Here is a 13697-nt window from a genome sequence, read left to right on the forward strand (position 1 = left end):
ATGCATCAAATCAAGTGTTTCCTATTCGCTGGTAAACTGTCTGACCTATCACACGTTTGTTTTAAGCACACAGGGATTAACTGGCCTGCAGGGAAAAGCTTACAGCAAAGGCAACTACATTTTGAATACAGGATTAGATCATTTGTAATTGGTTGTTCATTGGAATGAATAGTATTGTTCAGTATTCGCTGCTACTAAAAAATAAAACAGCAAAAAAAGATGTACTTAATACACTTTAACTACACTTTAATATATATATATATATATATATATATATATATATATATATATATATATATATATATTAAAGCAATATTATATTAAAATATATCACAAAAGGTACAAACCGCATAACATAATAAAATTGATGTTGATTGCCATTAACTGTGTTTCATTGTACATACTGACAAAAGTCTTCACAAATGACCAATGAACAAAAACATGAACTCATTTTGCAAGGATTTTAATTACAAGGTGCTTGGAATCATTCATTTGCAAAAAAAAAAATGAACAAGATACAATTCCACTAACGGTCGATTAAAAAGAACATGAACTCGTTGTGGAAGAATGCTGAATGGTTTAACAGTACGGTTTCCCTTTTCTCCCTTTCTGCTCCTATTTGGGGGTTTTAGACATCTGACACATCACTTCAGGATCTTAGAAATTGCGATGGACATATTTCACTATTATGACATTTCATACATTAAAGAATTCATAAATAAAAATAAAAAAAAAGTAGCCATCAAATTTTAACAGTAACAATTGTTAGTTGCAGATCTAAAATTATCACCCAACTTCATCTAAGACTGAAGCCATGTCATTGCAAAGTCCCTGGTTCAAATAGGGAGATTTGTGGCATGCCCCCCCCACACCTTATTCTCTTCCCGTTTCTTGTCTGTCTACACCCTGTGCTATCAAATAAAGGGAAGAAGGTATACCAAAGAACAAACATTTGGTCTGGATTAAAAGAATCTTAATAGTTTTCCAAATAATGCACCAAAATTAACTGCCAGGGGTTTAAACACCACAGGTACTCCAAACCTCTGACCTTTGGCTTGCTTTCTATTTCAACTTCGAAACATGACAAACTCTCTGCAGCACCACGGACATGGGGATCTATCTACCTGACCCACCATATCAGCGCACACGCACACACACACACACGACTACATCATGAATAAGGCGTTCATACTTTAGATTATGCTGCTCTGAGCTCAAATGTGACATATGGCAGTGATTGGCGTGTGTGTGTGTGTGTGTGTGTGTGTGTGTGTGTGTGTGTGTGTGTGTGTGTGTGTGTGTGTGTGTAAGAGAGAGTGATGGGTTTAGGGGGCACAAAGGGACCCATTTAGACAGCTCATCACCCTCACCCCCTCCGTCTCCCATCAGAGAAGCTAACACACACACACACACACACACACACACACACACACACACACACACACACACACACACACACACACACACACACTTCACTCCGTGCTCCCTAACATTACACAAACACCAGATTCCTTCAAAGATCCCCCTCCCGACTCCTCTGAATGGACAGAGCGGGCCAAACATCACCCAGCCTGAGATGACTGGTCCGATCACACAGGCTGGACGAAGCTTTGAACAATCCTTCACAGTGTTCGCTCACGCCCAGGCCGCCACATGCCTCTAAGATGTGGAGAGGGCAATGTAGCCAAATGACCCATAATGTGTGTCGACCGTTTCCTATTTCAAATATATGGATCACATCAACATGAACTGTGCAGGTTCTGTTTGAAAAATAAAAAAAACAGATGCTGCGACCGCTGTCCAGTCACCACTCCTCCACAATGAGTCAGCATCTCCTGCGCATGCAGACGGTCCCAGCGTTCATGCGAGAGTCTTTCGTGACAGAGAAAGAGGACAGAGTGATCAGATGTGTGCCTCTGGCTCACTATCCGACCATCATGATGTCTGCCCACAAGCTTTGTTATCTTTAGGGCTGTCTGTTTGTTTGTTTGTCAGTCTCAAGTGCTTTTCAGAGCTAGGCCTAACAAAGCGAAGTCTTCAATTTCCCATCTAAAAATCCTGGAACAATAAACAGAAATCTGAAGTATAGGCCTGCAGATGCGGGAAGATGTTTTCAGAGGATTAACAGACTGGAGACAGACGGCTTTGCCCAATGACATGGCGAAATGGAGAGATCTGAACCTTCATGAGCCAGGCTATAACACTGCTGCTTTACATAAAATATAAAAAAAAAAAATCACCAGCGTGAGAACCATCTTCAGTCACATGCTATCATGAATTACACAAACACTGTAGCTTACAATACAAATCAACCTTTTTATATAGACTTGAAACTAATTATTAACATTTCTATTATCAATGAATCTATTACTTTTTTTCTATTCATTCATTGTTCATAGGGCTGCAAATAGTCTGCCAATTACATGGTGGATTAATCATTAATTGTTTGTTCAATAAAGTGGCAGAAAATATTGACAAATGCTCATCAAAATTTCCCAGAGTCAGAGCTGAAGTCTTTAAACGGTTTGTTTTGTCTGGCCAACAGTCAAGAACGCCCCAAATATTCAACGTACTATGATAGAATGCTAAAAAAGAAAAGAGAAAGGCATTTGTTACATTTGTGATGCTGAAACCAGTGACTTTTTGGCACTAAACGATAAACTGAAAAATCACAATTGTCGTAGAATAATTTTCTGAAAATCGACTCAATTATTGGAGGTCACAAAACAGGAAAAGGTAATAATAATAATAATAACAATAATAATAATAATAGTGGAAAGGTGACGTCTTAAAAGTCAGTTCAGTCCAAAACCTACAATATAAACCAAATAAAAGCAGCAAACCCTCACATTAGAAGCTGGAACCAGTAAAAGTGAATACGTTTATGTTCATAGTTGATAACTAAAAGCCATAATCAATTATCAGAATTGTTGTTGATTACTACTCTGGAAAATGACTAATTATATAATTAGTTATATAATAATTTTACTTATTAAATGATTATTTGGTCTATAACATGTCAGGGCCTAATGTAATGTCTTAACCCTTTAAGTTCCATATCTTAAGTTTGTATTTTTATACATTTTATTTGTCAGAACTTTAATATATTTTGATGTTGCTCTGTTATGTTGTGAGAATAAAACAAACAAAATTATCATATGATTTTAGTGAGGACAAATAACTACAAATAACTGATGTTAGGGAAATCTGTTTATGTTTTGTTACGCGTTTCTGGATATTTTTTTTTTTTAAATATATATCGGTCGATATATCGGAATATCGGATTTTTAAATCACCAAATATTTGTATCGATATCGGCCTTAAAAATCCTTTATCGGTCGGGCTCCAATTCATTCTACCATCACAGCAAAGGGCTTCCAGTCCTTGCAATTAAAAAGCTGAAACCAAGGAAAGCTAAGGGGGGGGGAAGAAATCAATCGATTTTTAATTATTATTTTGTCAAATTGTGGCACTCATCTAAATCTTGCTTGGATCTACATGAAATAAGCTGATTCCATAAGTATTGAGCTTGTGTCTCTCGAGCTATGCTGCGACACGTTTTCCCAGCCCAAAGCTCCTCTTGTCGGTCTGTCCAGGTCTGACTGGGTCACAGGAACCATACTGTGAGAGCCAGTGGCCCCGCAAGCCTGTCAGCAGGGAGGAGGCTACCAGGTGGGGCAGACTGCAGAGAGCAGACGGGGGTGAGAGAGAAGTGGCGCTTCACAAAACAAGGCTCGGCCTGACCCCTGTCGCTCGATTAACCCAGAGGTCTACAGAGCAGCGGCACTGAGGAAAGGCCTCAAAAAACACAACCCACTGCATTCCACCAAAGCAAACAAGCAGGGCCACCCAAATTTTTCAATTAGAGTCCCAGGAGGGGCAGGAAATGGATCAGTGTAGCGTTGCCCCCGTCATCCCCCAGCTAAGCAGTGCTGACTTAGGAGAAGAGAAGGAGATACACAGTGCTCTGTAGGCTCTCACTGAAAGGCTGAGGGCTTGTTAGCATGGATGTCGACACAAATGATGGAGGAGCTCAATGACAACTTATTCCCGCGACGTGGCGCCTGCCTGCAACAGATCTGTCAATCAATTACTCTCAGTCACTCTCTCATATACTCATTTAGTGTACTCAACAAGTACACATGGTAGGGTACTTTTTCCCCTGAAAAAGCTTATTTAAAGAAGGTATTCTAGTTATAACAATATTTGACATAAGTACATAAGAGTAGGGATTATAGATGCTTAGACTCAGTTCTGTTTAAAAACACTTCCCTTAATGAGGCTGAGCTGAGAGTGTCTATATCCAAATGGGAGGAATTCAGGGTTTTTTAAGTATAATGTCTTAACCTTAAGACCTAGGCTACTAGAAAACAACTGTACGCGAAACCACAGCTGAAACGGTGCTTTCAGGATTTTTGAGTAACATAAGCTTGAGCTAACATTTCTAAAACAAAAAGAAGCTGTGCTCATGTTATCACTCCTAACTGTAACTACATTGGATTTCTATACAAGTACTTGTTCGCACCAAACACCAAATTTCAATCTGATCAGCTTTACATAATGCAACCGCTCACTTCAGTTGATACCACAATCTTCGTGTTTTAAAGTTCCAGTAGAAGTAAAAAGTTAAAATCCATTTATTTCAAGCAAAAATGCCAAACGTTCATTGGTCCCACCTTATCAAATGTGAAGATTTGCTTCTATTTTTGTCTTATATGACAAAACAAACGGATAATGAAAAGAATTATTAGTTGCAACCGTATTGCATATTTCAAAATAGAGACGAGAAGTAGCAACTCCAACTCTTCGGTAAGTCTTACAGATGAGGCAATTAACTGAAATCAGATTTAATAGCATCTTTAACCACAAGAATTATTAAGATATTACAGTGTCTAAAAGCAGTGAGGCAAGGTTGCAGTTTTACTTGCAATCAAGTTGCTTAATAGGACGTTAAAGGAACACGTGACTTATTGGGACTTTAGCTTATTCACCGTAACCCCCAGAGTTAGACAAGTCCATACATACCCTTCTCATCTCCGTGCATGCTGTAAGGCTGTCTGACGGCTCCAGAGGCAGCAGCCCATCACAGTACATGCAGGTGAATGGTTCCAGTAATCCTACTGCTCCCAATAAGTGACAAAATAACGCCACCATGTTCCTATTTACATGTTGTGATTTGTAGAGTCACAGCGTGTACAAAAAACAACGTAACATGAGACACAGCCATCTTCTAACCGTAAACAAACTGGGAACTATATTCTCAGACAGGCTTGCTGCAAAGCAAATCATTCCGCCCAAGTACTATATTCTTCCGCCTGAGAATATAGTTCCCGGTTTGTTTACGTGTTGTTTAGATGGCTGTGTCTCATGTGACCTTGTTTTTTGTACACCCTGTGACTATACAAATCACAACATGTAAATAGGAACATGTTGGCGTTATTTTGTCACTTATTGGGAGCAGTAAGATTGCTGGAACCATTCACCTGCATGTACTGTGATGGGCTGCTGCCTCTGGAACCGTCAGACAGCCTTACAGCATGCACGGAGATGAGAAGGGTATGTATGGACTTGTCTAACTCTGGGGGTTACGGTGAATAAGCTAAATTCCCAATAAGTCGGCGTGTTCCTTTAAGGTGACTGGAAATTAAAACCAATAATTTAGTATTAGTAGTGAAGTTTTTAAAACCTCATTTACAGTAGTGTAATGTTTATTGTCATCAAAGTGTATTCCAATCAATGGAAGGCGGCCTTTCTGAGTCATATGAGGTCATGTGGTGTAATCATTTCTTTCGTTTTGCTCATTCCCATCTGTATACATGAAACGTTTTTCCAAGTATAAGCAGGGTGCTAATACGTCCAATACGGTGTCTTTGTTTTTATAGAGCCCTTCATAGGCAACCATTATTTCTGCGTTAAAAGGCAAATACTTAATCTATTTACATTGGAATGGATTGCACAGTGTTTATAGAAGTTGGGAGAGAAATAATGCCACCTGGCAATGAGTAACCACTGCAGGTTCATACAACACTCCTTAACTGATTTGCGCTGTTTCAAGTTATTGCAATCACAACAATGTGATGTAATTGCCTCCCTTGACGTGAGAGATAAATCTAGTACTGTTTAGGGTTTGGACGGAGGGGTGAAAGAGGGAGGTTACTGAAAAGGAGCAAAGACAATTCGTTTGTTTTAATTTGGTATATTTTCAGGGACGGCCTTCCTTTACATTACAAAAAGAAATGATATTACATTGACTGTATTAACTTACTTTAAGACAAGCGAACAATGGAGAAAAAAACAGAAACAGAAAGATGGAGAGATATCCATGGTACGTTTCCTAAATAAAGCAGTTAAACGTACAATATGTAATTTTCTGCCGCTAGGGGTCTCTCAATCAAAACAATGGATGTAAACACAGACTTTTGATGACGTTGTGTAGTGGCATTATGGGAGTTGTAGTTTAATACAATTGCCGATTAAAATAGATCTGTTCACGGATAGGTTTATCCATTACAGTTTTATCCTTGTTACGTTTAGTAACATCTATTCATGTCATTTTGATAAAAATAGCTGCAGTTTCCCCTACATAATTACGTTTTCTTGATTCGATTTGTATTGGTAGCTAACGTTAGCTAGCTAGTTGACCAGTTAGCGAGCAAGCAAGCTAACATTAGCCAGCAGCTAACAATAACACAATATATTTCACCTCAGTGTCACTTTTTGGATGTTTTCAGCACCGGGGGGAAAAGGGTTTGTTGTAATGTTACTCAACACCTCTGAGGTACTTCACGGCCGTTGCTGGCCGCCGAGTATCTCTGGTGTCGAGCCGCGGCCCCGGATATACCGGCCGGGGATACACTGAGAGACTTACTTCAAGGCTGGGGCTGGCTGCCGAGTTTCTTGGGGTAGTCTGCTAACTTGTTGCTCTCTCTAATATAAGCTGCTCTGTTTAGGCTACAAAATGTGCATGCAGGCTGAAATTCAACCGTGCAGGTTTTGGTGGGATAAAGCTATAAGCAGAAGGAATATCCGCTAGCTGCTAGGCTAACGTGCAATGGTAAACACACAGAATATGGTACACGCTAGGGGTGGTACGGTTCACAAAATCCACGGTTCGGTTCGTATCACGGTTTTAGGGTCACGGTTTTCGGTTCTGTACGGTTCTTGTTATTTTTTCTTTTAATCTTTAACACTCCAGAAATATACTTCAGCATATGATATATAGCTAAAATTAGCATATTGAATGCATGTTGCACAATGCTCGCACACAGTGGCAGTTCTATCTATTGTTTTATTTCCGCTGTCATCATAGGTAACATGAAATCCAAAATGTTCCCACACACCAGACTTATACGACGCTGGCGCATCCTCCAACTCCGGGCAGCCTTCCTTATCTCTCCCACTTTTCTACACGTGACGTGACCTGCAGCAGCAGCACTCCACACTCCACTTGAGGAGCGGTCGGCTCGACGCCTCTCAAAATCTGACGAAAATCTTTTAAACTGACCTTTGTCGATCAAAAAAGCAGACAGATTCAGCAACTGTATGGCCTATTTCTCGCTTAAAATGTTTTCAGAAACACTTTTTGGTGAACTATTTTCGTAAAATACGAGATCGTATTCAGAGAGACGCCATTAGAGTCTGTTTTGAAATTCGTGAGCAGCAAGAACCACGTGACGCGTTCGTCATGCTCATCCCCCTTGTTGTTTCCAGTAAGTGTTTTAACATAGGTGTCGAAAGTGGCCACTACGGCAGCAAATGGTTAGTGCACATTAACAGTGTACTGACGACCCGTGCGACGCACACACGCTCCGAACCGAGACAAGCGAACCGAGCGGTTCGGATGTTTTTTCATGAACCGTACCACCCCTAGTACACGCACATAGTAGGGGTGGAACGGTACATGTATTCGTATTGAACCAAAAACGGTACGGGCGTCTCGGTTCGGTACATGAATTTACACGGAGAATACAATACAAAATAAATAAAACTTGCGTGCAAATTAATTAATGTAATGCGGAACTACTGTTAGACACGTGGTTCTTTAGGGACACCTAATCTGTAGCCCTGCCCTTAGCTCTGAAGCTCCCGATCTCCGCCTACATGTTGAGTCAGTTGGTCCAGTGAGTCCACACGAAGCAAACTAGTCCCTTCCATATACAACCAAACACGGACGTAGCTGTATCCCTTCTCGCCTCAACCACAAATGGCCTCCAGGCCCGTTTGCTTCGCTGTTTGCTCCGGTATTAGCTGTTAGCTCCGCCGTTAGCTCTTAGCTCCGCTATTAACTGTTAGCTCCGCCGTTAGCTCTTAGCTCCGCTATTAGCTGTTAGCTCCGCCGTTAGCTCCGCTATTAGCTGTTAGCTCCGCCGTTAGTGTGTGAAGCTAACACCAAAACTCGTCAACTGCTCTGGGTAACCGAAGCTGCTCTTTTAACACCCCTGCTCTGTGCATTCACATGAGAGCAGCTCTTGTCTCCCATATCACACTACTAGCTGATTGTACTATTTTGTTTACAAGTTACAGATAGAGTCTGGAGATGATGCAGGGTACTTATTGTTTACTGTTTACATCTTACTTTATACACGTCAAGCTGTTACAGCTAGCTCAGTGGACAGCCTGAGACATGCACAATAAAAAAAAATTGCCTTCTGCATTTTTGTTATGCTTTTCCCTCCATTGTACCGAACCGAACCATGATGTCTGAACCGAGGTATGAACCGAACCGTAACTTCTGTGTACCGTTCCACCCCTAGCACATAGCAGAGCTTGCAAACTGTGGCTTTTTTGTCGACAACGTGAACGTTGTCAACATAACTCACTGGAAATCCAAAATACTTCCACACTTTCCCACACTTCAGTGAAAGAGGAGGGGGCTCAAGTTCTGTCGATGGGTCTCCAGCGTCTGCAGTTGCTATCTTTTGACTGGCTCTAGCTAAGTTACAGGAGGTTGACTGACTCGCAGCACTTCAACACGTGTTTTTTCCGCTTGACAAGTGACATGGGGGCGTGGCAGTATCAACGATTCCATTTTCTTAATTCGATATTCAAGATTGTGACTTAATTTCGATCAATTTCGATTTAAAATTAAAACTGTGACACCCTTACTGCCGGGTGTTGCTTTCTGACTCTCCCTACCTTCACCTTTTGACCACAGGACCGTCACCATTCGTGGGTCAAACGTAACTGTAAAGAAGACCGATAAAGGGGGGAGAATTTCAGCACAACACCACGGCCAACCAGACTCGGACGCCTGGGGCGATATGGTCTTTTCCCCGACAGAACATAACACTTTCTGTCACTGCCGTTAGCATCGTTATCAACCGGTGAAGGAGTTTGTGCTGGCTGGGTTCGGATTGCTGTAAGTTTATAATTGCTGGCTAACTGTGGACGTGTCGTGTCCCCGGGGCTGTTGTCCGTTCTCATCCCGACTGAACTAGTCCCTTAGCGGCGGGGAGTGAGGCAGAAAAAACAGGGTAGGATAGCTGGCTAAATTAGCATTAGATTTGTCTTCTATCTATACAGCTAGCTAACGTTAGCTGACTAACGTAATCGTGGGTTAGCCCAGTGCTGTTTAACGGTAACTTTACCTTGATCAAAACAATTATACTTAAAATAACTTCATGAACGTGTTGAACGATGTTGCAGAACCATAAAACGGCCTTATAACGTTAACGTTCCCCACCGAGCTAACGTTACTTTTCAACGTAGCACATTACGTTAAGATGGATTAATCGATATTGAAATGTATCTATAAATAAGATCTCAGCTGTATTACTGTGTTGTAAGTGGCATGTAATCAAAGTCAAAATGATGCTGTGTGGCAGACAGCAAGCTGTATAACAGTTACTGAGTGTTATTCTTTCTGTGAGGTTGTATGATTTACGATTACTCTCGAACGTATCATCTGAGTGCAGTGTTTTGACGGGAGTTAGAGGAACCAGAGGGCTCAAAGGTTAGCTATATGACGCCAACGTTGTTGGAAAGATTTAGGATAGTGTAAGTACACAACTCAACAAAATATATAACATAGGTATAGTCATTTTTATACAGTTTAATGCAGAAATGTTACATATTGTACCTTTAACGTTACACAACCAGTGACCACAGCTAAATATGAAAATAAGTAGCCTACTGCTTGATGTGGCACTACGACGCCGAATCTACTAGAAACCGGCCATCAAGAAATCTAAGACACGTTCGCCTAACACACAACACAACATCAGCTTTAAATAGATATTTCAAAGGGGTTTGGTTCAGCTAATCATAATGCCGTTAAGGCGGTTCAAAAATGACAACAGCAGCCGCATCTGTCAGCTGTATCTGCTATCATAGACATACGGTGCAACATAATAAACAACCCATCAGCGATTTTAGAAATAGGGAAATCAGCTTTGTTGACAAATTTGACATCTAACGTTAACGTTAGCTTAGGCTAACCTGTGTTCGCTAGCAAGCTGTTCGTTATGCTGTCCGGAAGGGTTTGGAGCGGCTGTCATTTGTGTTCGTCGTAATCTTACAAACCGCTTATATTATCACATTTTCTACCACAATGACTTTGAGTCTACCTCGAGCATTTAAGAGAAAAATATGTTAAAGAAATGGTAACTTACAATTTACAGCGATTTGGACTGCGGCGACCGTTTCCTGTATCATGTCAGTACTTCCGGCTTTCCGTTCTCAGCCACAGCCTTCAAAATAAAATCAAATGAAAAAAATAAATATCTAAAATTGATTTAGACACATTCTACTCCTCCTGAAAAATACCATGATAGTATATATACATTTACATTTTTTTGCAAAGTAAAAAACAAGGTGGACATTATGATACCAGTATTTATTTAAGAAAAAGTAACACATTGCACCTTTTTCTTACATTCTCTACATTTTAGTCTGTGCAGTATACAGCCCATCAGTGGTGGAATGTAACTGGGTACATTTCATCAAATAATGTACTTAAGTATAGTGTTGTGATACTTGTACTTTATTATTTCCAATGTTATCTTGCGTTATACTTCTACTCCAAGACATTTCGGGGTAAATATTGTACTTTCTGCTACACTATATTTTATCTGTAAGTAGTTGATGATGCAGTTGATGATTCTCATCGATTAAACTACCCAACAGTGTATAAAGCAGTTAAAATAATACCTCGAACAGCAACAACATTAAATTGCAGCTTAAATGTTAATGCACCAACAACAATAACCCAACAATACATAGCCTACTATAATAAGATGTGTTGAAAGGAGCACAATGAGTACTTTTACTTTTGATACTAAAAGTGCATTTTGCTGATTGACTTAGGTGAAATTTTTAATGCTGGACTTTTACTTGTGACTGTGCTTTTAATTCAATTCAAGTCAATTCAATTTTATTTATAGTATCAAATCATAACAAGAGTTATCTCAAGACACTTTACAGATAGAGTAGGTCTTTATAAAGTCCCAACAATTGTAATAATTCCCCCAAGAGCCAGCATTTAGTGTGACAGTGGCGAGGAAAAACTCCCTTTTAGGGAGAAACCTCGGCCAGACCCAGGCTCTTGGTAGGCGGTGTCTGACGGTGCCGGTTGGGGGTGTGATGAACAGTGGCAATAATAGTCACAATAAAGATAACTACATTGTAGTATTCTGGATCTGAATACTTCACTGCAGACATCGTACAGTTACATCATACTAACTAACTGACTTTCTCCAATTTCTCTTTTTCTATCTGCCTTTGAAATATTGACCCCATTTGGACGGTGGTTGGTTCTGCTCCTATGTCTTGAAGATCCTTTTGAAGAATGAATGAAGATATTGATGTGCTATAACAACATCTAATAAGCAGTTTGATCTATGGATCATCCGGTTTGTGCTGAGAGTGGATCTAAGATCAAATGCAGTAGAAACAGCATTATTAGCCACCATGCTCCTCTGAAGTGTTGGCTGTCCTTTGTGTGAGAATTCTGAGGCCCAGTTGGAGCTTTGCTTCTTTCCTCGTCTCTCTTTTCACGGTGCATCACTGAGGTATTTCCACTTGTTCTGGGAAAGGCGCAGCATCATTAGAAATGCAACAGAGACCACCCAGGCACACACTAGAACACTGATACCATTACATTTATCTCACCAAATTGTGCAGGGCAGAAAGAATTCCTTGATAAGGCAAGGCCCAATCCCCGGGGAAACCATATTGTCCAATTAGACGAGGTAATCTGATAATTGAGGGATCAAACTGTGACTTGAGAGTTTGCACAGATGCTGATGCAACACAGGGGCTGTTTGTCTACATAAACATCTACTTACAGCAATGACGCTGAGAGATTTTGATCTTCGTCTCAGTGGTACAGGCCTTTGTCATTGAATGAGAACATCAGTCGCATATCACACATAGCAACTGGTGAATCTACAAACCAATAAGTTATTTGGCACATTATTATGTGTCATGTTTTGAAGTATGAATGTTATCCATGGGTAAATATTCCAGGAGAATATTTATATTTGTATTATTAATTTGTATCTATATTTACCGACCAAGCCATTTTACAGTACAGCAGAGCCTTGTTTTTAGTTTAAGGAGTAGCTAAGCTAACTGGCTGCTGGCTGCGGCTTCACATTTAATGGACAGATATGAGAATGGTATTGATCTTCTCATATAACTGTCGGCAAGAAAGCAAATAAGCATACTCAACATAATGACAAACTTTTCCTTTACCCACTGCTGATAATATTCTCATTTAGCGAGGAACACGTGATTGCATGTTGTGTTTTTAAATAGCGCAGGCTTTCTGAGCAGGTGTCCCAGGTGTGCTCCTGAGGGACACTGCTGGTGCCTTGATCCTTGCTGTGACCCCCCAACCCTCAGCAATCCACATCCCGTAATGGCGCATGCTGCGCTGGCACCATTGCTCATCCCTGAACCCTATTGTTCATTGTTTGTCCTCTCCAGTTTTTTCCCATGGGCCCCTGGCCAGTGAGAGGAAAAGGTCACTGTAAATATTGCACTGAAATCCTCCCTCCCTCCCATAGAGCTCCTGAAGATGGAACAGGCGACCAGTGGGTGAGCACTTCCTTCCTGTGCAGGGCATTTCAACTGTAAGACATCAAACAAGTATGAATCCCTCAATGTCACAGATCGCTGCAGTGAGATCATATGCTCAGTGTTGACATTACAATAACCTGGGCAGGTCTCAGCTCTTTGTGAAGAACATCAGATAGCATAATATCTACATGTGTGGCTCTATGTGTCATCACAAAGCTGCAATCTATCAAGAAAACTGGACTGTACATTAAATACTTTTATGTTTTCTCATTATAAGAATGTTCACCACACATATCCAATAGCTGCCCTTCAGTCAGTCTCTTTAAGTGTTAAATGAGCAATAATATCTAAATAAAGACTAAGCATGAATCCAATCCCTGCCTGTATTTTGCATCATACACAAAATATGGATTCCAAAGGAAAATTAAGTTAGGCTTAGCAACCCCTGACCCATATGTGGCTAATCACTAGCCTGTGGCACTGCTGTTAATATAAGACAGGGAGATTTTAAATAAACCCCTGATATTTGGGTTTGTTTTGCTTCTGAGTGGGGCTCCATCTCCCGCTGCTGCCCTTTCCCGGAGGAGTCCAGTTCCCTGGGCTCACATTTTGGGCTCCGGAAATTCAGGCCTGTGCCAGGCTTAGCTTGGAGAAGCATCCCAGTGAACACAATTCTA

The 13697-nt window shown here is 40.7% G+C and overlaps 1 protein-coding gene across 1 annotated transcript in view; it reads right to left on the reverse strand.

Annotated features, from left to right (window-relative positions):
* Positions 1-10688, reverse strand: part of exoc2 (exocyst complex component 2) — a 60811-nt gene extending 50123 nt beyond the window's left edge. Inside the window, exon 1 of the mRNA XM_031282367.1 lies at positions 10611-10688. The gene's annotated coding sequence lies outside the window, so the exon portion shown is untranslated. The remainder of the gene's footprint in view (positions 1-10610) is intronic.
* Between the last annotated feature and the right edge of the window lie 3009 nt (positions 10689-13697).

This window comes from Sander lucioperca, chromosome 11, assembly GCF_008315115.2.
Source record: "Sander lucioperca isolate FBNREF2018 chromosome 11, SLUC_FBN_1.2, whole genome shotgun sequence".
Classification (NCBI taxonomy): domain Eukaryota; kingdom Metazoa; phylum Chordata; class Actinopteri; order Perciformes; family Percidae; genus Sander; species Sander lucioperca.